Source organism: Pseudorca crassidens, chromosome X (genome assembly GCF_039906515.1).
Source record: "Pseudorca crassidens isolate mPseCra1 chromosome X, mPseCra1.hap1, whole genome shotgun sequence".
In the NCBI taxonomy this organism is placed as follows: Eukaryota; Metazoa; Chordata; class Mammalia; order Artiodactyla; family Delphinidae; genus Pseudorca; species Pseudorca crassidens.
This window is the reverse complement of record NC_090317.1, coordinates 33,548,708-33,575,614: the sequence shown is the minus strand read 5'-3', so window position 1 is coordinate 33,575,614 and position 26,907 is coordinate 33,548,708. Positions and strand designations below refer to the sequence as shown.

Genomic DNA, 26,907 nt, shown 5'->3' with positions numbered 1-26,907 from the left:
AGGAAAAGTGACTTGGAATTGAGGGGCAGAGGGAACCTGTCCCTGATAATTTTTAACCATAAGCCAGAACTCACATTTTCAGTGGTCCAAAAAATTCAAGCTATAAATTTAGCTGATAATATTCTTGGAATATAGTGCCCCTGTGCATCAATAAGGAAATAGCAAACAATGCAATTGACAAAAAGACAAAATTGAGGAGGTACTTCACAAAAGAAGTCCAAATGGCCAATAAACATATGTAAAGATGCTCAGACTTATCAGTAATCAGGGAAATTAAAACTACAATTAAGTACTGGTAAATACTCACCAGATCGGCAAAAATTAAAGTGTGACTATACTTGTGCTGGCAAGCATATGGAACAACATGAAGTCATACACTTGTGATGGGAATGTAAATTGACACAGCTATAATTAAAAACAATATAGCATTATATAGCAATACTAGAAAAGTGTGTACCCTATGATCCAGAAGGTCCATTGCTGGGTATATAGTATAGAGAGAGGCTTACTCCTGAGCATCAAGATATGTGTAAAAGAATTATTTGTAGCAGCATTGCTTGTAATTACCCCAAACTAAAAGGAACTAAATTGTATAAGCAATAATAAAATGGATACTTAAGTTGCTGCCTTTGGTAATATAACCAAATACTATACAGATGAGGAAGCTTAGGCACAGAGAGGTGCAGCTATTTACCCCAAATCACACAAATTTTAAGTGACAGAGTTGGGGTTTGCCTCCACGCAATCTAACCCTAAAGTCTTCAGCTATTACACTATGCTGCCTCTGTTAAATTTGTTTTGCAGGAAATGAATACTATTAGGTTGAACTATATGAAACTGGCATTTTTGCAAGTCAAGAGTTGAGTATTAGCAAATTCATATGGTTCAGCCTAATAGCTCTCCTAAATTCTAAGCCCAGTTGGCCTGAAATCACCTTGCTCGATGTATCAGCCTACTTCTCCTTAGCTCTGTCACTCAAAATGACTTTCTAAGATGTCGTTTATCCGTGAAAAAAGTTTCCTTTGTTCTTTTCCTCTAAAAGCCTTCATTGCTAAAGGGCTGTGGTTGATTTTTTCTTCCAGTTATCATTTTGTTAAGTGACTGTGGGGCAAAACAATCTGATTAACCATGGGGGATGGAAATGATGAAAGCAATAACAACTGTCAATATCTGCCGAGAAAAACAGTCTTTGGCATACATTTGTACTAGTCATCCACTTCTGGGCAACAGAGTCTTTCCTAACTTAAAAACTCATAAGAATCTTTTTCTGGGTCACCCTATACACAGAATGAGAGTAAACCATCTGTCCCTGCACCTCGTCCCCTAGAGGAGTCTATACAACACAAGCCCACCAAGTTTGAAATATCCTTCCAAAATTTCATGGAAGCAAATAAGAAAACATAATGCATCAATTTATACACACAGAGAAATTTCTCTCAGAATTATAGTTCAAGGTTTTAAGAAGACAGCAGAAGATAAAGGAAGATGACAAGCAAGTCATGAAAAATTTGGTCACAGGAAAGTCTTTATGATTTCACAGACCAGAAATATCTATTCGTTGGTTATGGAAAAAATGAATTAAAATTCACAAATGCTTGAGACAACTTGTCTTAAGTATAAGAGATTGAATTAAATTAAATAATCTGGAAAAAGAAAGCTATTAAAATGACAATGTAACTTTGGCCTAAAAGGTAGACCTTTTTCTAATGATTCAAAGCTGGGGCTTTCTTTTCATGCAGAAATAAACACACCAAAGCTAAATTTTAAAATCCCCAAATATTCCCTACAATAATGAGGAAATTCATTTTTATATATATTTTGTGTTTAGGAGGATGAGAACACTCTGTTGAATTTCATAAAAATGAAATTCATTTTTATATATATTTTGTGTTTAGGAGGATGAGAACACTCTATATTTTGTGTTTAGGAGGATGAGAACACTCTGTTAATTAGTCCTGCATTATTCATCCAATAGTATTAATAAAACTAGGAAAAACTAAGGAATTCCCTGTCTCTGCCCTTCCACCCCTTTGCCCCTACCTCCAGACTAGCTGTAAGTCTTTATTAACTAGATAAATTTCAGATTCTAATGAGGTTTTATGCTTCATCAATATAACCTTCCCTATTCAGATGAAATCAGGTTCAGAAATTAGGACAGTGTCAGGGACATTTTGGGAAATTTGTTGTTATATCTCAAATCCAAGTTTTTGTCTTCCTACTTTAACTTATGTCTGGGGAGGAAATGACTTTATTAATGTCAGTCTCCTCAAAGTACACTTGCTCTGGTCTATTCTTAGAAGAAGCATTAGAAAAACTGCAGTTCTCAAGAAAGCTGAGACCTCCCCCCCACTTAGTGATACCAGCTCAAGAAGAAAATAATTTGCTTCAAACTTTTGGCCCAGGGAGAGTTTTGAAGGAAAGATTTTGAAACAGTTTAATTACCCTTTTGTGTTAATCAGAATGGAAAACTGTTTGAGATTCTAATTGTGTCGCAGAATGCCAAGTATTTTGGTGTAGTCATTATTTTGTTACTGTACAAGAGAATTATGATTCATGCTTTATCTTACTTTACACTTACAAGGAACCAAATACCCCAGCATTTCTCATTAATTTCAGGCATACACGCTATACAATGTTGAGTCAAATCCTCCCAGTGCTGCAGCTTCTCATTGGAAATTAAAGCCTTTAAAAATGTCACTTAAGGCTTCCGTGGTGGCGCAGTGGTTGAGAGTCCGCCTGCCGATGCAGGGGACACGGGTTCGAGCCCCGGTCCGGGAAGATCCCACATGCCGCGGAGAGGCTGGGCCCGTGAGCCATGACCGCTGAGCCTGCGCGTCCGGAGCCCGTGCTCTGCAATGGGAGAGGCCACAACAGTGAGAGGCCCGCGTACCGCAAAAAAAAAAAAAAGTCATTTAATTCTTTCTCAGTTGATTCCTGAAAGTAAGCTAACCTTTTACAGGCCTTTCTCAGAAAGAAAATAATTACCAGTAATTATAATTACTAGTGATCTTAATTAGAAGTTATCCTAAATATTAAGGTAAAAAGAAAATTGCCAAGGACCTCTAATAACTCGAAAAGTGAGCTTTGAGCTTAGCAAAAGCATGGAGGCCACAAATGGGAAATACTGCTAACACACGCACAACCAAGGACAATATTGATAAGAAGGGGAAAAAGTAAGAAAGTCTTCTCTTATGTTTAGACAAGAGTTTGGAGGATGAGAAAATGGCTCAGATATACTCCAAATTCCTTATCCATAAAATGGGGATGATAATAGTAAGTACTTTACATGATTTGAGGACTAAGTAAGGTAATAAATAAAACTCCTAGAATAGGGCCTGGTGCATAGTAAGCAACATATATTACTTACTATTGCTGTAAATAATATGTTTAGTATTCTAAGGATTTTGCTTCCTACCAAGTCTTTATATTATCTATAGGCCCTTAGAGTATCTTTTGAACAATGCTGAGTTATGTTTGTGCATCTAAGTACTTATATTTTGGCTACATTTTGCATAAAATAAATTGCTTTGTTTATTCTAAATAGACAATAACAGATTGGTTGGTCTGTGAAGGACATTACTGCATTTTTTTTGTTCTTTAGTCATGTTTAAAAAAATATCTAAAAATATCTATATAGTACATGTAGTTAGATGTCTGTCCCATTCTTCAAGATATCTAGGAACAAAGATCCTACTATTCTTTTTCAGGATAATCAAAGCCCTCATGATATTCAAAAAAAATTTCCACAATAGGTGTAAATGTGAATATTTACTTCTATGTCTTTCCAAGCCCTTATTTTTTCCACTGGTTCTACTGTCTTAATAATCTATTTGAGATGCAATTGCTTTCCTATCAAATGGATATGTTTAGTAGCATGAATCTCCATAAGTACTGAATTAACTGTTTGAGGCAAATAAAGTCCAAAAGTACCATTATGTTGAAATGTTTTACAAAAACAAAATGATTTCTGAATCCCAGCCAATGAACCACTTAGGTTAGACAATATCAGTTCTTTATAGAAAAAATAATTTTCTATTTTATGGGAATTCATTGTGATAAGATATATAAAAATAGATAGATAGATATTCTACTGTACTTATAAAATTTCATTTTAGAAGCTAAGTTGAAAAATAAGCACTCAAACCAATATACATTTTTATTAGAGATATAGAGTAGAAAATGATAACCCTTTCCTTTCTCCAACTTAGAATATAGCACTGCTCACCTTCCCATAAATATATTGTTCTCTATCAAGAGCTCACTGTTCTCGGGACTTCCCCAGCAGTGCAGTAGTTAAGAATCCGCCTGCCAATGCAGGGGACGTGGGTTCAAGCCCTGGTCTGGGAAGATCCCACATGCCACAGAGCAACTAAGCCCGTGCACCACAACTACTGAGCCTGTGCTCTAGAGCCCGCAAGCCACAACTACTGAGCCCATGCACCACAACTACTGAAGCCCGCGCACCTAGAGCCCGTGCTTTGCAACAAGAGAAGCCACCGCAATGAGAAGCCCACACACCGCAACAAAGAGTAGCCCCCACTCGCCGCAACTAGAGAAAGCCTGCGCACAGCAACAAACACCCAACTCAACGAAAAAAAAAGATCTCTCTCACTGTTCTCTATCAAGATCTTTCTTTCAGAAAGACAGTTTCTGCTACTAAGCCCTGTGGTCCGTCCAGACATATGAGAGCAGCAGCACAATAATTTTCTAAGGGTCATTCTGCCTTTTTATCTTCTTGACCAAAGTCCCATACAATAATATATTGACCTCAGCCAATGCAGAGGGAGAGAGAGTATTTGCACAATCTTTAAAAAAAAACTTATTATTTAACAGTGAGTCTCTTAGGAAGATAGTGATTTTTTGTTTTTTGTTTTTTTCTGTTTTGTTTTGGTTTTTTTTGCGGTACGCGGGCCTCTCACTGCTGTGGCCTCTCCCGTCGCGGAGCACAGGCTCCGGACGTGCAGGTGCAGCGGCCATGGCTCACGGGCCCAGCCGCTCTGCGGCATGTGGGATCATCCCGGACCGGGGCATGAACCCGTGTCCCCTGCATCGGCAGGTGGACTCTCAACCACCGCGCCACCAGGGAAGCCCCGGAAGATAGTGATGTTTAACTGACCTAATCTTTACACTTCCAAATATTGAAGCTAGGTATCACTGGCTTCTCATTGTCCCTTGGACTTAGGACAATTAACGTTTGATAGGAAAAGTTACTTTATAAATCAATAGTCTTCAAATAATCTTCAAAGAATAATCTTTTCATTACACACATTACCTGTACTACCCATGTTCACCTTTCTGTAAGGGGACATTATGGATTTTCATAGTTATCTTTCTCTTCTGTTGATCAGCCTCAAGCATGGTGTAATAAAGAGAGTACAGGATTGAAAGTCAGGAGATTTAGGTTCCAGGGCTGGCTGTACTACAGAGCTCAGCTCTGTCTGACTCCAAAGCGTGAGCTCTTTACGCCATTTCATAAGCACAGTGACACAAAGAGGTAGATGGCTGAAGCACTATCATTATTCTCATGTATCAAGATATGGTGGAGAATTGAGTGCCACGTCTGCAACCAAGTGTGTTTTTTTTTTTTCATTCTATTGACAACCAGAGAAGGTGATATGCTTATGACAGTAATTGTTAACACTGGAACCACAAATCATGTGTCACCCTTGACCCTGTTTTCTTTCCACTATACCATTCTTTCTGCCAAATTGTGGCCCTCTTAACTCCAATCCACCTGTAGTTGGCCTAAGGTAAATTCTGGTGAAGGCCATTTAATGTAAGGTTTTCTAATTATTAAGAGTTCAGTTTCACTGATTAGGCAACACTGTGTTTTGAGTTTTTAACCTAAGCTATAGTATATATAAGTTAACCATCCATGGGCATAAAAGTGCCTACAGATTTTACTTCTTACCCTTAAATTAATTAAAGAAGCAATTAGTTGTTGTGCTACCAGGATTAAGTAGTGTTAGTGGCTATAAAAGATCCCATTGTTCCATAAGTGTTCTCACTTGGGAAGTTGGCAATAAGGCTTAATCAAACTAAAGAAAATTTTGCCAAGGCGGACACTGTGTAGCTGAAATACCCCTAGTCAGACTGGATGAGGTCTGTTCTCATAAATGGAGCATCTGGCTGTAGCCCAGAACAGCATATATGAAAAGGGATTTATTTCTGGGATATGGGGACTGAATCATCATCAGGTAGAGAAAGGGAACAAGCAATGTCCCATTGAGACACAGTAGTAAGATTAACCTTGTACTTGTCACCTATACGAGATGTTATGGTATGCATGTGCTAAGATAGGGGTCTTTGGAAATCACATATATGAAATAGCCAAATTTCAGTAAGAATATTTGCTTCCTTCATGTGATTTCACACAGCTCTGAGTGTTAATCTTGCTGTAAATTAATTATATTAGTATTAACATTGTCCTGTTAATATGATTTCAATAAGCCTGAAAGAATGGCTTGGCCATCTCTATATTCCCCAGATAATTAGGAAGACAACCTACTAGTTTATACCCAGAGTCTGAGGACTAAAAGAGACCTTAAAATTCAAACATCTCAGCTTCCCTCCTTTTACTGACTTGGAAACTAAGGTTCAGTGTGGTTAACTGATTACTCTAGACACAAAGGTAAGTAGTTTCAGAGGCAGTAGTAGAGTCTATTGAACCAGACTGCAGTCCTTTAAAACCAAGAGAGCCCTAGGCACTTAGAGCTTCCCAGGCATACCTGGCCTTGGTTACACCAGGAACTGATTAATCTGACCCAGTCACAGTGCTTGGGGTTTTAATGTCAGGAAATGACCTAATTCTTTACTTTTCCTAGTATTTGTGTATTTCAACATGGCCCTTCAATGACTAAAAACTTCACTGCATATTATAATTTTATTAAATGGGAATGTGAACAGAAGGATGCATAACTTAAGGAATTTGACTGATGTGTCAGAACAGTAGTATGTTGCCGACACACAAAGAACTTTCAAGTAATGCTTATATTCTTCAGATTACAATTAAAACCCATCATATTTTCTATACAAAGTTAAATATGTTGCGGCATTAGTTATCACATAAAAACACTGCTTAACCGTAATATGCTGTTGTTGGTCATAGTAAAGACAGTGTATTATCATAGCACTAAAAACAACTTTCTCACTGTACATATTTACCTTTTATTTCTAAATCCTTGACTCTGAAAACATTAAGAAACATCTCCTGTGAGTTCCATGGTTAATTATTGAACAAACTATTTTGAGAGTTATTTACATAAAATTAAATAGCCCATAGTAGTGTGTAAATATATATATTATATACAGTATATATGTGTTTCTCCCCACAAAAGGAGAACATTGCTCAAGTCTTCAGCACTATATAGCATTGAATTAATTATATTTAAAATTATCTCTCCATTCTAAATTTCAATATTGTCTATATAGTCTAAATTTTACTTAAACTTTGACCATACCAGTTTATGACTATTTCCTTGCTATTAAAAACACAACAGAGAGACAGAGAGAGAGAGCCCCCCCAATTATTTTCATTCTCCTCCCCTTCAAATGTTTATGTACCTAGGCTCAAGTGACAAAGAGATACAAGACATGATCTCTACCCTTGATGTTTATAGAAAGAGATAAAAAACAATGCAAAGCAGTTTAGACCAAGTGACACATACACAATGTGTCATGTGAGGTGAGAAAAGGGAGGGATGACTAAGGATTAACAGTCAGAGAGGGACTCATTGAGACAATATCAAACTCAAATGATATTTTCTTGAACCTCAAAGTTACTATTAGTGAATTTCAAGGGCTAGAAAACTTTAGTTTCAATGTGTTAATTTCTCCAAGACGATATTCTTGGATAAAGAAGATATGGTATATATATATACAATGGAATGTTACTCAGCTATAAAGAAGAATGAAATAATGCCATTTGCAGCAACATGGATGAATCTAGAGATTATCATATCAAGTGAAGTAAGTCAGACAGGGAAAGACAAATATCATATGGTATCACTTATATGTGGAATCTAAAAAATGATACAAATGAACTTATTTACAAAATAGAAACTTACTTACAAAACAGATATAGAAAACAAACTTATGGTTACCAAAGGGGAATCGGGGAGGAGAGGGGGAGAGGGATAAAGTAGGAGTTTGGGATTATCAGATACAAAATACTATATATAAAATAAACAACAAGGTCCTACTGTATAGCACAGAGAACTATACTCAATATCTTGCAATAACCTATAATGCAAAAGAATCTGAAAAAGAATATATATATTATTCAGTTATTTTTTTATATATATATATATATATATATATATATCAGTCACTTTGCTGTACACCAGAAACTAACACAACATTGTAAATCAACTATACTTCAATAAAAAAAAAGATGATATTTTTCAGGTAAACAGTCTCCGCACAGCTCTCTAGTAAGGAATGCCACTCAGAATAATAAAGTGACAATAAGGCAAATTGAAATATTATGCATTCTTTGGCATTTATTAGCATGATTTATATCACCACTCGTGAGTTACAAATGGTTGGCAGGAGCCATAAGGTCAAGAGTCACTCAAAATCCCTCCTCCCTTAAGAATAAAAAGATTTATTTTAATTACAAAGATTCTTTCTTCTTTTTTTGAGGGATATTTGGAAATTTTAGTACATATTCTTTCCCACAATGGGCAGAAAAATGAACTCTTCAATATCTAAAAATAGACTACAAAAAATTCATTAAATGAAAAGATATAACAAGTATTATAGACTTGAATTTATCAGTCATTAAACAAGTTAATACCAAGTATGACACTTACTTTGTATTTTATATATATATATATATATACACACACACACACACACACACCTGGACATATTTATATATGCACTACGTGAAAGTTTTTTGTGTGTAGGCAACATACTACTGTTCTGACACATCAGTCAAATCCCTTAAGTTATGCATCCTTCTGTTCACATTCCCATTTAATAAAATTATAATATGCAATGAAGTTTTTAGTCATTGAAGAGCCATGTTGAAATACACAAGTACTAGGAAAAGTATATATTTATATATTTATAAATATATCCATATGTTTATATACATTCCACTATGATAATATTTCATAGATGCTAAATTAGAAGTATATACAAACTTCCGATAGGAATATATCAGCTCAGAAGTTTCATTCACTAATTCATTCATTAATTCATTCATTTATTCAATGACTAGTATTCACTTAGGATCTACTGTGTATGAAGCACTATTCCATATGCTGGCCAAGAGAGTTCTTAAAATATGGGATTTTGACAGGCAGAGAAGGAGTAGGGCTTGACATTGTAAGTAGTGGGAATGACATAAAAATGAGTGGTAAATAAGAATACATGATGTGATCAGGGAAGTTAACCCTGTGTGGTAAGAATACTGGGTGTGTCAACATTAGAGTAAGCTAGAAAAGCACCCATTCCATAGGAACAAGTTTTTGTGGCAGTTTATTTAGCCCTCCTATGACTGAGGCAACTCTCACTTCATTATAAGATATGGCTCAATAAGCCTTTCCGTGTGTGTGTCAGCTCATGCTAGTCACAGAGGGACTCAAGGCAGCCTTTCAAGCAGTGGGGAACATAATGCAACAGTAAAGAACACAGGGAGCCCCTATTAGGTAGTTGAGAATGTTCAGCTGTCTTTATTAGGCAGTGGAGAAGAGAAGAGCAGACCTACACATTAACACAGATACCAAGCCCTAATTTATGATTTTTTTCCCTCAAGTGTCATTTCCAGTGTTAATTTTTTCCTCTGGCTTTCCTATGTTGCCCAGACATACAACATTAACCAATAAGCATTTGAAGACATCTGCCTAGATCACAGTAGAGATTCCACTCAGAATCATACAGGCTCTCCCCAAAGTTCATCATCAATGCATCCAAGAAAAAGCAATTTACATGGAATCTAGGATAGAAAGGAATGCAAGATCATTTGTTGCTATGGATAGATGTGATGCCTAGATGCAGTAAAATGAGCTCCAATCAAGATTAGCTTTTCTGCCCTGTTCTTTACCATCATGGTGACATATTTGCCTCCATGCTAGCAAGGCATACTTTACTTAGATTCGCCTAATTTTATGAGTTAGTTTCTACCAAGTTAAACATCCACTCTCTGATAGAATCTGAGCATTTATGGACAACTATAACCCCTTTGACAAGTTCTAACTGTGCAAAGAACTTTATCATCAGGAAAACCTGGTTGTATACATATATATATATATATATATATATATATATATATATATTTATTCAAATGAATGATTTTAATTTTAAAAGACTACTGCAGTTTCCCTAAATTTGGATGCATTTTCTAAGTCACAAAGCATCTTTGATGAAAGTAGTAGTGCAATGAGGTATAGAGACAATAAAGAATTTCCCCTATTCCAAAAAGGTCCATTTATGAAACTTTTACCATATTCCTGAGAGCCTAATAACTTATTTTAAATTGAGGCATTGTAATTTTGGAATCAGCAATCAGGGATTCTGCAGTAGAATTATGGGAGCTATCTAGTGAATATTTAGCACCAGCTATGAGGTATTCATATACAATTTTATGGAGCTGCATAAAGTTCCAAATACAAGATAATGAGCTTTCTCATCTATCCCTTTTACTTGAGCAAATAGGAGTCTCTATGGAAGCCAACTTCAAAGTCTGGTCTAATGATACTATTAAACACAGAGATGGGAAATCATAGAGTGAGGTCAGGAGCTTTTGCACGGAGTTTCTGTGCTATTTCCTGACACTTCCATTAGGAATATGAGCTAATTAAATACAAAAGGGGGGCAGTCATCTTAGAATGTGCCATAGAGTTTCACAATTTACCTTCTTCTCAGAAATATGCTCCATTATTTCCAAAGAGCCAAATTAATTTCTAGAAACTCCTCTGTCTCCCTAACCAGATGACAATTATTATGTAGCCCATGATGACAATCAGAGATTTTGTTGATAAGGGTCTCTACTTACTTCATCGAGTTTTGCTCAGGATAATGCCTTTTAGCTTTACATTTTCTGGTCTTATTTTACTGACACAGTGTACTTAGGTTCTTTTTATCTACATAGCTGAAAAAAGGTTACCATCTTTCTCTTTTCATTCTTCCTGTAAGAAAAAGATAAATCAAGCCACTTGAGTATTGTCTATTCATCTGTCTTTTCAAACATTAAAAGGAGCACCTACACGTGCTGAGCTCTATGTTGAATAAACATATTCCTTTGCCTGTTAGGAGTCGTAATGAAGGAAACTGACACAGCAGCTGATAATTTTAATACACGGTGGTATAAATGTCAAGTTAGATCTATGTCAGTTTCTTGAGAAGACAAAAAGAAACTAGCTAATGGCTTCATGGAGGTGGTGACACCTAAGCTAGTGAAATTGTGTCTCACACTCAGGTTTGTCTAGTTTCAAAGTCTGTGTTCATTTCACGATAGTGTAAGAGCAGAGGTTGTACAATGCTGAACTAGCAATTAAATGTTGCTGAATCTAAGAATAGCATGCTTTTATTTTATATAAGGTTGTTGAGATAAGAAGAATAAAAATCATTAAGAAATAATTGCTGCCAAAATGATGTAATGTTAAAATTGTATATAATAACTTTCTGATTTTGTAAAACTTTGCAATATCCAAAAGACATTAAAGGGATCAAAAGGAATAAAATAAAAATTTAGAAGCCTTCAGCTTTAGTATATGGATTCTGGAGTAAGCTTTTGTAATCTACATTTTAGAAGGAGAAAATCAGCCTGCAACTGGTATTTCTAGGGACTTGTTGCAGTACCATAATTTCAGGTAAAAAGTAATTCAAAAAGCTATCAAAGTCTTTGGTCCGGTGTCTACTTCCCCTACAGTCTTTCCCTGGACAACACATCTACTTTCATATTCTCAGCTACCATCTGCCGATGACACCCAAATCTAAAATCCAGGCCGCAAGCTTTTTCACCACTTTGAGCTTTTTATCTTCAGATCTTATGAATATTTTTATGCCAAGAGGAAAGCTTATCTGTTTGTGAAAAAGCCATGCCAAAGCAAAAGGAAGCTGATCAGAATCCAGGGAATAAAACATAAAGGTTGAAAGTTAGGAATGTAGCCAGATAGTACATTTAATCTGAGGGAAACAGGCAGGACAAGAACTGGGATTCACCAATGGGTTAAAGGAGACTTTTCCCTGTTTATCCTGCTGAGTCCCATGGGGTGCTGCAATTGCTCCATTTTACTTTCCAGCCATTTCTTCTTGCCTTTTTCCCCTTTTTTTCCCCCTGCCTATCTGATTTTCATACTTTAAAAGATTCATCTATTCCTCAAGGTGTAGACATAACAGCTTCATTTCCTGATTAACCTTTGTTGCCTCCTTAACCAGGGCTCAGGGCCTTCTCTTGTCATATGGTTTCACCATCCATCCACTATTTTCATCCCTGTAACTGTCTCAACACCTTTTCTTTTGCCATTTCATGTCTTCAATTTCAATTTTGAACCAAGACTTTCATCACACACACAAAAAAAGAAAAATTCTTATACTTCACCCCAAAGTGATTATATGATAGTGATGGTTCAGCTAAAATGTATAGTTTCTGTTTTTAAAAACCAATTTATAAAAATATTTTATATATTATATTGAATATTAATCAATAACAGATAAAATGTGACATAGTTAGACTAACAAACTGCTTATATCATAGATAGAATGGCTAAGTGTGTTCTTGGAATTCTTAGAACTTCAGAGTAAGCCTTTTATCAGGTGTAGTTTGAGGGACACTGAGAAAGTTGCTTTGTCCTCCCACACCAGCCAAAATTGTTCCCTGTCACTTTGCCTTCCCTACAATGCCAATCATAGAAATCTAATTTATATTCAAATTGCTTAATTAAAATATAGGTACTATAAATGGGAAAAAGAGGTTTGAAAGTAATGAAAGTGTCCAAGGACCAATTTCATCTTTTCATAATTTTCCCCAGACCCCCCCACTACATATTTTTTAGAGGATTAATATGCTAATGTTTATAGAATCCTTTAAAGTCTTTGGATAATGACATATATTTAAGTAGTACAATGACAATAGAAATATAGCAAAATATCCAAAGAACATACAGATGTCACATATAAATATGGAATACTCATACTGGGGAAAACCTTACATATTTCCTCTTTACCTTTACATGACATTTCTCGTCACTTTAATCATGACAATATCTGCCTTATGGAAAAAAAAGTCATGATAATATTCCCATTGCAGGCATTCATTATGAAGGCTTAATTCACTGAGAAATATATTAGCATATTAAATCTACAGTTTGTCTCTCAAGGCTAAATGTTTTATGTCACTATATTTCTAAATGCATAGTCTGAATAGAAGATAGGAGAGGAGCTATTGCAGGAAGCTTCTTCATGGGAACATTTTTGCTTTCTGGAAAGCTACTACTTGCTCCCAGCATGAGCCTTCATTAGTCATTTACATGGAATCTATTTATTAACAACCACCGGTTCATGCTCCAAACATTCAAGGTTCCTCATGGCAAAACAACCATTTCTTCCTAGGGTCACTTTTTTTCCTACTGTCTCTATGCAGCCACAATTTTGGAGATATTTTTAGTCCCACTACCTTCTCTTATGTCCCTTAGTATTCTGTGAATGGTTATTTACTCACCTAAACTGCTTTTCTGTAGAAATCATTATCTAGAGTGGTAGCCACCCCGAAACTCTATGACTCCTTCCTTGGTTACCCCAATTTTGTTCTCCATCCCTTATATGGGTTATACACTTAACAAACCTACATTATGAAAACCGGGCCATATTCTATGAAGACATTGTCTAGTAGCTAAGATGGATCCAGAATGTTTAAAGAGAATGATGAAAATGCCATCTTAAACTCAAATAAACTGTTAGTGAATTGAAGTAGCTGATACTAATTTCCAAACTTCCCAAGTAATGCTGGCTTATAAATTGAATTATTATGCTAAAGAGTGGATATTTTGTTAAATAAAAGTAAAGAGCAACAAACAGTATAATAAGTATTTGAATATTTTTACCAGACAAAATGTCCTTTGATATTTAAGTTTATGATTAACTTTTTTAAACATACTGCAGACTTAGGTAGTCAAAAAGGTCTTTATAGTTTCATCTAATTAAATTCTTTGCACTCATAAAAAGTCATGCCACCCCGTAGATGAAAATCTACCCAAAATCCATCATACACATCCAAAATATATTTCACGATCTCCTTTATTAATGCATGCAAACATTAAAACTACAACCTCAATGATTAAATAATGTCAGAAACAGACTCAAGAAATAAGGATTTCGAGAGGGCTCGCGCCAGGGGGTGCTTCCCAGAGCTTCTGCTGCTAGTGTCCTTGTCCTCGCGGTGGGACACAGTCACCGCCCCCCCCCCCCCCCCCGCCTCTGCAGAACCTCCAACACTAGCAGGAAGCTTACAAGTTCACTACCAGCTAAGCAAGGAAGAAACCCATGTATTCACCATTTATACAGAGAACTTTGCCAAGAGAAGACTGCACCACCTGAAGATTAACTGAGAGGGCAGAGGGCTTACCATTCAGATGGATCAGCAACTCTGACTCAGTTATAACTTCTCCTCAGAGGTTGAGTTCAGGGCTATCAGGTCCCTCACCTTGGGCAAAGTCACAGAGAATCTTGGATTGGATTCTGAAGTTGCTAAAGCAAACACCCTGGGTTTTGTTAGCTGTCTGGCTTCAGTCCAATACAACCACATAGCACCACTGAAGGCAGCCCTGTGCCATGCCACCACCGCACCTGTAACCATCCAAGGGATCTTGACAGAATCCAGCTGTGGCTCAATGATGGATTCGGATGTGAATGCAGTGACCATGGTGCATTCTTCATCAGATCTTTTTGAGAAGACAGATGAACCACCAATGCAGTGCAAAGTGACTCGGCTCTCATCGGAGGAGTAATAGCAGTGGTGATATTCATCATCTTCTCCATCATCGGCACCATGAGCTGCTTCCTTTACCAGCATAAGCAGTCACATCATACCAACCAGATGAAGGACAAGGAATATCCGGAAAATTTGGACAGTTCCTTTAGAAGTGACACTGATTTTCAAAACACAGTGAGCGAGTGTAAGCGGGAATATTTCATCTGAACACCTGCAGGGCCACCTCATACTCTTTCTTTGTTGTTCATTTTTGGTTTCTCCTTCTCCTCTTTCTCCTATTTTTTCATTTTGCTCATTCTCTTTCTCTGTTTTCCTTTTATTTTTGGAACATACCTGCATTCACCACAGCATCTATCCCCTCGAACCAGCCCAGAATACCAGGCAGCTATGGCCACTGCCTTCCTCTGTGACAAACTTATCATGGTGAAAGTGATCGTTCAAGAGACTGATTACTTTATACAAGGAAGAGATACATGTGTGCACATGTCCATATTCAGTTCCGTACTTCCACTTTCTAAGATGCAGCCTTCAGTTCTGCAAACATTCAGTCTTGCAGGCTTTACCTTGAACCTGAGCTCTGTGACTTCAGCATGAAATGGTCATCCTCAACACCCTCCCCCATTTCATGTCCACCCCGACCAGGGAACTCAGGGTACCAAAAGAAGATGCTAGGGCCTGGTTTGTGTCAGTGGCACTTTAAAAGGAACAAGAGAGGTTTGTTGTGTATTAATTTCCCCCCCACAGGAAGCCCATTACCCTAACTCATCATCATCGTTCACTCTAACTCATCCCCTGAGTATTTTCAAATATAGGATTCCTGATAGTCGTGAGCTATTGCTTTGTTCCTTTCTTACCACTCTCTCCCAGGGCTGACACGTTAGAGCAGCACACAATAGCATAAACCTAGGGGAAGCATGGAAAATAGTCACTTGAAACTAGGAGGTAAAAAGAAAGCTGCTAGGAAGTCGAAGTTCTATAACTTAAAAAATGCCTCTTCCAGTTTTGTGGGAAATGCTAGCTAGGTTATTCCTGGGATTATTATACATATATATATATATATCATTTTATAAATATATATATATTATAATATATATTATTATACAGTATATACAGTATATATACAGTTCCACACAGAAAATTATATAATAAATAGTATTGTTTTGTAAACAGTCCTTTCCCTAACTAAAATAAAGTTTTACTTATCCTTGCCAGGTTTTCCAGAGAATACAGTCAGCCCTTTGTATCTGCAGGTTCTTCATCTACAGATTCAACCAACCACAGGTCAAAAATTAAAAAAAAAAAAATTCCAGAAAATTCCAAAAAGCAAAACTTGAATTTGCCACACAGCTGCAACTAGTTACATAGCAATTACATTGTACTTATAACTATTTACATAGCAATTACATTGTACTAGGTATTATAAGTAAACTAGATATGATTTATGCATTCGGGAGGATTATATGCAAACACTACACCATTTTATGTAAAGGACTTGAGCATCTACCCAGAGTCCTGGAACCAATCTGAACCCCACCCCCAATACCGAGGGATGACTGTGTTAACTAGCAGAGTGTTTTTCTATAAGTCTTTCATTTTTATCTGCTTCTACTTAATTGCACTGCCCTATTTTGGGCTATTTGACCATAAATTTCCATTCTGTCTCCTTTCAAAATCAATATGTAATGTTTAGGAGGGCTAAAGAGATATTCGGATGATGACTTGAAAAAGATATTCTACATCAGACAATCAGGCTCACCTTTCCCCTTGATACTTTTCCTCAACCCTAAGCTAAAACTAAAAGAATAGCTTTTACCTTAAAGTACCTTAAAGTATCAGAATATGTAAAAATGCTGGAAACTGGTCTTAGCATTTCACACAAGTCCTATAAAATCAAACAAAAAGAAATCTAAAACCCCAGCAGAAATTAATAAAGAGTATTGGATGCATGGTAGAACTTTTAAATGTTTATAAAAACCAGAATGATGTGACTAGAATGAGAAACAATACTAAAGTTTGTCAACCCAAAGGACCACAAACTATAAAGAGTCCAAAAGGTAGTTTATTTGGGGTCTTAGAATTGCTATTCTGGGAACACAGATTCCAGAGGAACACAGAATAGTGTCCCATCAGAGGAAATGGATAGGGGTTTTTACGGGAAAAAGCGGGAAGCTCATGCAGGCTTAGAAAAGTTGTTTCCCAAGAATTTGGATTGGAGGATAAATTTGTTCTATAAATACAATTGGGTTATTGAGCATATCTCATCTGTTACTACGGAAAGGTATGTTTTCTCTAGTTCAGAAAAAGTACAGTTCTCAGCATTTTTTTTTTTCCTTTTGGCAACTCAGCAACTATTCAGCAGTTTTATTTAGACTGTTCAGCAAAAGTTCAGCACAAGCAGTGAACATGGAGGTCCTCAGGGCACGTCTCAGTCATTACTGACCTTGCTCCTTTCACATGTTCAACCTAAGTTCTATCTCCTCGGTTAGGATGGAAAAGTGGTAAAAGGAGATCTTGAATCACTCTCAGTCTTGCTTTCCAACTTCCTGATATGACAAGGGAAGCTGGAAGACTAGAAAATCTGCATTAATCTAAAAAACTGGCAGTAGAGAAAGTATAGAATACTATATAGTTGGCGTATATACGCCAAATGTGGGAATAAACATTTTTTAAAGCACGTTACTGTAAATTCACAGAGCCACATAATTTTTATAGCTACTCTTATAATTTGACAAAAATTAAGAGCGGGTCTACTGTAATCAACTTCCTACATCTCAATATAAAGTTCTTCCTTCCAGCCCTTTAACTCCTTCATTCACAAATATTGTGTTCTATGACATCATTGCAGATCTCCTTGACTTTTGTCCAACTCTCTTGCTTCCTCCAAACTTTACTTTCTTCCCTTTCCAGCTTTCTCTGAGAAGACTTATCTTATAAACCTGGGGAGAGTTAAGTTTATCATACTCAGTATTTCCAGAATATCATGTGCACTACCTCTGTCATGGCACTTAACTCATTGTAGGGAAATTTTTGTTTGCATGTTTGTCTCTCCATTATACAGTGAATCCCTAGTTATTAACATAGAAAAATTTTCAATGAAACACAATACAAATTGAATTAACAGGGTGAAGTCATGGCTTTTAATATGTATATTCAAATCCAAATTATCAACTGCATCACTTTCAGTGTTAATATCACCAAACTTCAGGGGTTTTGGGCTTTGATCTGTAACTAATTTATGAGGTTACTGTGATGCATAAATGACATAATCTGTAAAGTTTCCTGGAAAAAAAATATACCTAACTAATGCTAGTTTCTTTTTATCTAATGAATTTAAGGATTTTTAAACATATTATGAAATATATAAATATGGCATTGTGATAGGTTAAACACAATAAACTATAATTAATCCTGGTAGAGCCTGAAAATCATTTAATAAACTTCAATGCATATTTCTAATAAACATTTTTCAAAGACGGAAATAGAAAAGTCATTTCTTAATATATTCTAAGTCAACAGCCAGTATAATAACAATGTGTGGATGTAGGATTAAACATATAAAAACATTTTTTAAAAAGTTAAAAGTACAGCAATAGGTCATACTATTTATGATAGATGAGACATCAAAATCAATGATAAAAGAAAACATGTTAGATAAATTTAGACTCTTGGCCTCATTTCACACACGAAAATAAATTCTAGGAAGATTAAAAAGTTGACTATTTAAAACCTATCCAAGTAAACACAAGAAGAAATTGAAAAGGATATTTAGCCAACTATTGGATATTTACCTAACATCTAAGATGAAGAAACCATAGGTGATTACACAAATGAGAAGACTGAGAGATTTGGCTACATAAAAATATAACATTTCTGACTACAGAAACATTTTTTTAAAATGTAAAGTAGAACATAACTAATTATCAGAGAAATGCAAATCAAAACTACAAGCAGGTATCACCTCACACTGGTCAGAATGGCTATCATCAAAAAGACTACAAACAACAAATGCTGGAGAGGGTGTGGAGAAAAGGGAACCCTCTTGCACTGTTGCTGGGAATGTAAATTGGTACAACCACTAGGGAGAACAGTATGGAGGTTCCTTTAAAAACTAAAAATATAACTACCATATGACCCAGCAATCCCAATCCTGGGCAGATATCCGGAGAAACCATAAATCGAAAAGATACATGCACCCCAATGTTCACTGCAGCACTATTTACAATAGCCAAGGCATGGTAGCAAACTAAATGTCCTTTGCCAGAGGAATGGATAAAGATGTGGTGTATATATATATATATATATATATATATATATATATATATACAATTGAATATTCCTCAGCCATAAAAAAAGAACAGAATAATGCCATTTGCAGCAACATAGATAGACCTAGAGATTATCATATTAAGTGAAGTCAGAAAATGACAAATATATATCAATCATATGTGGAATCTAATTTTAAAAATGATACAAATGAACTTATTTACAAAAGAGAAACAGACTTACAGATATCAAAAACAAACTTAGGCTTACCAAAAGGGAAACATCGTGGGGGGGGGGATAAATCAGGAGCTTGGGATTAACATACACACACCACTATATAAGATAGATAAGGAACAAGGAGCTACTGTATAGCACAAGGAACTATACTCAATATTCTGTGATAACCTATATGAGAAAAGAATATGAAAAAGAATGGATATATGTATAACTGAATCACTTTGCTGTACATTTGAAACTAACACATTGTAAATCAACTATACTCCAATAAAATTTTTTAAAAAACGTAAAGTAGACTGGGATAAAATAATTGCAGCAAGAAACAAACATAAGCAAAATTACAAGATAAAGCAATGACTGACATAAAATATTTGTCTCAAATATTTAACAATTGTGTTAAAATACTATATTATAAAATATACCTATAGGTTTATTTAGAAGAACAGTGTATAATGCATCCCCTAGATACTGGGAAATGAATATGAACATGATGTTTCCATATTCTCATTCATACTTCTGTTCAAAATCACCATTTCCATTCTGTATATTAGTAATACGATCTCAGTGTGCAAAATTTTCTACAATTTCTAAACTGTGTGAGATTATAAAATTTTAAGATGTGTTTACAACACAAAAATTATATGTGGATATAAGTCTTTAGTCCTTCCAAAATTCTCTCTTCCTTAAAAGCAACAAGAAATTTTACAAAAATTGTCAGAATCAACTAATTCAGGACTCTGGAAGTTACTTAAAAGCTCAAAGCAATCCAGGGAGTGTTTATTCAAAAAAATGACTGAATTTTGCTAAGAGCAGCAGTCTCTGTAGCATTTTAACTTGCCCTATTTCATTACCCGTCTCAGGCTCCGGGGTAGCCTTGAAAACCAAGAGCCTGCAATCTCAGTGCAAACTAGCAGCCCAATACCTACCAGAGGGAACAGAGTTAGCACACTCCTTCAGAGCCTCATTTCCAGAGAATTGTCATTATTTGACATGTCTGGTGGTCCCCTGGAAGAATTAACACCAATTCTTCAAAAACTTTTTCAAAAAATTTTTTTAAAAAGAGGAATTCTTCCCTACTCTTTGTATGAGACTGATAATATCCTGATACCAAAACCAGACAAAAATAGCATAAGGGAAAAAATATATAAATCAATATCCTGTATGAATATAGATGCAAACATCCTTAACGAAATACTAGCAAATATATGAAAAAGGTTGGACACCAATATAATGGGTATTATCCCAGAAATGCAAAGTTGGGGCAAGCCGCTCAGGCGGTCCTGCGGATCTGTCTTTTGCTTCAACAGTGTTGGGGCAAAACAGACCGAGGGACGCCCCTTGCTCCAGCCTCCAACCACCCTCCAACCTTTTTTCCAGTCGCAACTTTCGGAATCAGCCACTCAGCCACCCTCAGCTTTCGGGACCAGCCAACGCCATTTTTTGAGCTTAACTCCGTATTACCGATCAACCATGAGCTCCCAGATTCCTCAGAATTATTCCACTGAGGTAGAGGCTGCCATCAACCGCCCAGTTGACATGCATCTGGGTCCTCCTACACCTACCTCTCTCTGGGCTTCTATTTCCACCGCGAGGATGTGGCTCTGGAGAACGTGGGCCACTTTTTCTGTGAATTGGCCAAAGAGAAGCACGAGGGCGCCCAACGTCTCTTGAAGATGCAAAACCAGTGCAGCAGCCGCACCCTCCTCCAGCAGCACAGAAGCCGTCCCAAGATGAGTGGGGTAAAACCCAGGATGCTATGGAAACCGCCATTCTCATGGAGAAGAACCTGAGCCAGGCCCTTGCGGACCCGCAGGCCCTGCGTTCTGCCCGCGCAGACACGCACCCCTGTGACTTCCTGGAGAGCCGCTTCCTGCAGGAGCAGCTGAAACTCATCAAGCAGATGGCGACCACCCGACTAACCTCCACAGGCTGGCTGGTCCCAGGCTGGGCTCAGCCAGTATCTCTTTGAAAGGATCACCCTCAAGCACAACTAGGAGCCTCCACAGCCCAGAAGCCTTTGAGGAGCCCCCCTGGTGTCAGGGCTTCTGCCTGAAGCCCGTCTCTGCAGCCACTAGGGCTTTGTAACCGCCCTGGGGCCCTCTCCCAAGCCTTGGACCAAATGGAAACAATAAAGCTTTTGGCAGCAAAAAAAAAAAAAGCAAAGTTGGTTCAACCTGTGAAAATCAATCAATATAATGCCCCTTATTAACAGAATAAAGGGAAAAACACTACCTGATTACCTTAATAGACTCAAAAAAGCATTTGACAAAATCCAACCCCTTTTGTGATAAAAACAGATATGTGGAATCTAGAATGATGGTACAGATGAACCGGTTTGCAAGGCAGAAATAGAGACACAGATGTAGAGAACAAATGTATGGACACCAAGGGGGGAAAGCTGGATGGGCAGGGAGCGTTGATGGGATGAATTGGGAGATCGGGATTGACATATATACACCAACACGTATAAAATACATAACTAATAAGAACCTGCTGTATAAAAAAATAAAATAAAATTCAAAAAAGTATTTAGCTCTGAAACAAAAAAATGATATTTTAACAATAAAGTTGTATTACTAAAAAAAAAAATACTGAATCATCTCCATCAACCCTCAACCACACCTCAGTTCCCCCTTCCTAGCCCTTGAGGTCAGGTGTTAGCTAACTACATCCATGTGCCAAATCCTGGTGACTACTGATATTGATAAATAAAGTTTTCTCGGAATACAGTCACACCCATTCTTTCAAGGATCGCCTATGGCTGCTTTCAATCTACAAAAGTAGAGTTGAGTAGCTGCGAAGACTAAAATATATATTACTTAGCCCTTTACAGAAAATGTTTGCCATTCTCTGGTTTAAGATGCCGTTTGAAAATCCCAAGTTTTTCCTTGTTTGTTTTTTGGTTTTGTTTTGTTTTTCCATTGGCTTTCTTCTTTCTTAATTGCTGCATGTGAAAAAAAATAAAATGCCCTTCTACTCCATGTGTGCTTTTCTTTTGTCCAGTTAATTTATTTAATTAGTTTTTCATCTTATAATATTTCTCACTATACTATAAAATCATGAGAACAAGTATAATGTTTGCCTTCTGTATCATTATCTCCATCTACTACTATATATTAAGAACTTAATATTTATTAAATACATAAATCAATGCCACATCAGTAAAACACCTTAAACTTATTTTGGAACAAGGAAGAGAATAAATCCATAAATTAATAAAATATACCAATTCTCCTAAAATTCATTTCAATATATTTCTATCATATTAACAATTCATACTAATAATTTGAGTAATGTATTACTCTGAAAAGAACATGCCTATTATACAATGTAGTAGTTACTTCAATACTTGGCTCCTGAAACATATTGTCACTGGTTTTGTGGGGTTTTTTGTTTTGTTTATTTTTATATTTAACCTAATTTTATTCATGCTTGCCTTGGGATGGGGAATAGGTCATTCAGTAAAAACATACAATAGAAACAAAATATGTCTTATCATGTACAACTTTTAAACTACAATAATTATGTACCTTAATTACTTCCATGCACACATGTCGAACATTACAGTTTTCTTTTTAAATAAACACAATTAAGACTTCTAGGAGCATTTTATAATAAAGTAATTCCTAATTTTTCTTTGTAGATAGATCAAGTACCTCCAAAATGCAAATTCCTATACACAGTGAGCGCTTTACTTAAAATGAATACTTAAGTAAATTAAGTACATGGACAGCCTTAGGATAAGCTGACATATATTCAGCTAAGTAGACAACAAACCATAGTGCCAAATGGAAAAAGTGTATTTGCAAATAAATTTCAAAAACTAAGTTAACTTTTTAGAATTAAATACAGAAAATATATTGATTTGCTAAAATAAATAAGATGTGATGTAGTAACACTTCACTATAAAGAATGCATACCAGAACATTTATAAACGGTGAGTGAATCTTATTAAGAATACTGCAATAAACGCTGGCTAAATAGAAGTGCATATTGTGAAGCACTATGGGTAGTATATGTTTTGCCACATACTTCTGTTACCTTGAGGTAGATAACACACGTGTACCAAATTCGTCATTCATTTTCAGTTGCTGCTGGTATCATGTGTTTTAAAGAAATGTGTACAGTAGGAAAAACTTGGAAATACTCAAGAATGAAAAATATTTTAAGAAAAAAATATATATTTTCATGCAATTATGTAGTCTCACTGTGTAAATTTCAAGGCAAGATTTTTGTTTCCTGTAAAACAGATCATTGTTCTATGAGAGAATGTTTTTTACTTGTCTTAGTGCATTTCTTTTGTCTCCTCCCGCATTGCATTATTTTGCTCTATTCTTTATTTTTGTGTGCAAATGACGTGCCAGTTAAAATGAAAACCATCTCACATGTAGAAAAAAAGTCTGGATTTTAAAAACCAAGAAAAAAATGCTTTCTAAATGACACCATCTGATTCAAGTAAAAAACTGACTTAAACACTAGTAATAACAAAGACAAAACACATTTCATGAAGAATACAAAAAGAAATGCCTGCTGAGTGTTTTAGTTCAGATGTTTCAGAACGCTGCTGTATGTTTTATGAGAAATCTGAGGGGAAGATTTCATAGCAGGAGGTGTTAATGTGGCCTGCATTGACTTAAGTGGTGATCCAGCTGGACTGTGAAACTGTGGGATGCCTATGGATTCAAGCTGCTTGTTAAAGAGGAACTCCCCACTGTTGTTCAGAAATCCTTCCTCACTTCCTCTCTCCTCAAGCTTCCCATCCTCTACCGGCTCAGTTTCTAGCATTTCAATATCTTCTTCCTTGCTAAAGAACTTGTCCAGGTAACTGGGGTAAGTGTTTTCCTTTTCAATTTGCTCATCCTTCCTTACCTCACAACAAAACTGACTTATGAGAAAACAGTCCTCCCCATCACCCACAAACTGGCTATCCCAAGAAGACTGGTACAAGCCTTCTAACTGAGCCAAATTGGCCATTCTTTTTTCCTGTTTTTCTCGGCTTACTGACTTTGATATCAAACTTTTCAATTCTAGTTGGGACACTGAGCTATTCAAGTCATTCAATTTGTCATCAACAGCAGTAGGCTCATGTTGTGAATTAAGTTGAATAGTTCCTGCAATAAAGGAATCAAAATCAAATCCCTGATTCTTTTCCCTTTCTTTTTCAGCAAGTTGCTGTGATGCTATTGGACTTTAACCAATCCATTCCTTTCACATTTTGACTTGCCTTTCTTATCAGATTTTTCTTTGCTTTGTTCTTTCCAATAAGTGTGGGTTCATAGTAATGATTAACTTCACTCTCTCTCCAAACCAAGTTATCTAAGTATGATGATGACCTCGTTTTGTAGTTACCAGTATGGCTACACTCCAGATCACAATATTTGTTTTCATGATGATCTGGGTATTGCCAACAAGGCTCAGTAGAGTAATTGGTCTCAAAAGCAGGATCCTCCAAATACTTTTCACTATCTCCATCCAAATATTTTCGAGATCAACTTGTACTTCTTCTTCATCAGTGACATCAGACAGAGCTCTTGGGTCAAGCTGAACTTCATCAGTATCAAAGTTGTTATGTATAGGCCAATCATGCTCTGAAAATTGACAATCATGGTACCTTTCCCAGTTATAAATGTGACTATGAGTTTCATCCATAAGCAAAATATCATCAACTTCATCTTTAATATGAAAAGGATGACCTGAAATTGGCTCATCCATTGGAAAAGAATAAATGCTCATGTAAGGATGAGAAAGCACTTCTTCTGCTGTCAACCAATCCATGGGGCTAAATGTCAAAATTTGTTCCAGGAAATCCAGTGCTTCTCGACTGATTCCGGGGAGCAGCTGAGTTAAGGGTTTGTGTGGCTCAGTCATGTCATTTCTAATGTAAACTGGAATTATGCTGAGAAGCTCCTGTCAATCTTCCTCATGTACAATAGGAATAGACTCTAAAATCAGCTGCATCTGTTCAAGTTCATGGGCACCTGCAAAGAGGGTTTTACCAGGCAGCATTTCAGCAAAGATGCAGCCTGCAGCCCACATGTCAATGGCTTTAGTATAAGTATTAGGACAAAGTAAAAGAGGTGGGGATCTGTACCATTTAGGAACCAATCCTTCAGAAAGATGAGCTTAATGGGAATAATGGGGATCCATGATCCATGCAAGACCAAAGTCACCTATCTTCAGCACCAAGTCTTCAGTATTAATGAAAAGATTAGCTGGTTTCAGATCTCTGTGCAGTACGTTTGCTGAGTGAATATATTTGAGCCCACGTAGCAGCTGATACATGAAAAGCCTGGCATGCTCTTCCAGTAACGGGCCCTGCTCCAGCACATTAGCCAAGTCTGCCTCCATGTACTCCTGAACAATGTAAACACTGTTCAATTTGGTAAGAGAGCCCACATCATCTGTTAACAGGCTACCACTAGGACCAAGAATTTCAAACACCTTCACAATGTTATCATGGTCAAGTCTAAGAATTTTGATTTCACGTAGAGCATGTTTGACACTCTGGGGATCAGTAAGGACAATTTTCTTGATGGCTACTCTTTTGTCACAGTCATTGTCTACAGCAGAAAAAACCAAGCCATTGCCTCCACAACCCAATGGTTTTAAGTCCATATAACTAGAGCCCAGATTTCATGAGACTTTTAAATTTCTCTGCCATTTTGAAACCCTTACTATTGCCTCTTCCTTTCAAATTGTTGAACTTGTGTAAATAAGGAAGAAAATTGGCATCAAAAGGAAAGATCTTTCAAAAAGGTAGAAAAAATAATAATTTTGCTTCCACAGCAAGGTGGTTTCATTGCATATGCCAACCAGGCCTGTTGAGTTCCCCTTAGATTTAAAGCTCAAAAAGCTCTACTCATACTGAGAATTAAAAAGATTGCAGTACTCATAGGTGAAGAAAGGGGCAGCAACTCTGCAGACATTTAAAGAAAACACTCAAGAAACTCAAACGGAATGAAGTGACATTCAGATTTACTGTGCTGAAGGATTTAACATTTAACAAAAATGTGAATAAATATGCATACAACAGGCTTCTATGAACATTCTCCTCACAGTGCAGATACATTCAGTGTTGGACTGGTCCTGAGCAGCATCATTCTAAGGTGCTGGCAAGCACTATTTCCGTTTTGCTTCTTTTCTTCCTTTGTTGCTGTATATTTCAACAGGAAGCTCTGGGGGCGGTTGGTTAACAAAATGTCTTTCGTTAGTGACCAGGTGGCTCCAGCTCACCACAATCACAATCAAACCTACCGTCCATCTTACTCTGATACAACGGGACTTCTACGATTCATCGAGGGAGTGCGGGGCCCACGGACAGCCCCCAGTGTCGGCTCAGGTCTCCGGCTGTGCTGGCGGTGGCGTCTCCGAGGCACGGTTTTGTTATTTTAAAGAAAATTTGTGAAAGTTTCAGGGAAATTTTTTAAATGGCAATATTTTAATTGTAAACCACAACTTTATAAGTCATA

General features: G+C 36.6%; 1 protein-coding gene and 2 pseudogenes across 1 annotated transcript in view; 2 read left to right on the top strand and 1 right to left on the bottom strand.

Moving 5' to 3' along the window:
- Nucleotides 1–26,907, top strand: part of HTR2C (5-hydroxytryptamine receptor 2C) — a 258,251-nt gene that overhangs the window by 171,334 nt on the left and 60,010 nt on the right. The gene's annotated exons all lie outside the window — the stretch shown is intronic.
- On the top strand, nucleotides 20,893–21,559 carry LOC137216964 (ferritin light chain pseudogene; annotated as a pseudogene).
- On the bottom strand, nucleotides 23,330–26,099 carry LOC137217527 (mitogen-activated protein kinase 6 pseudogene; annotated as a pseudogene).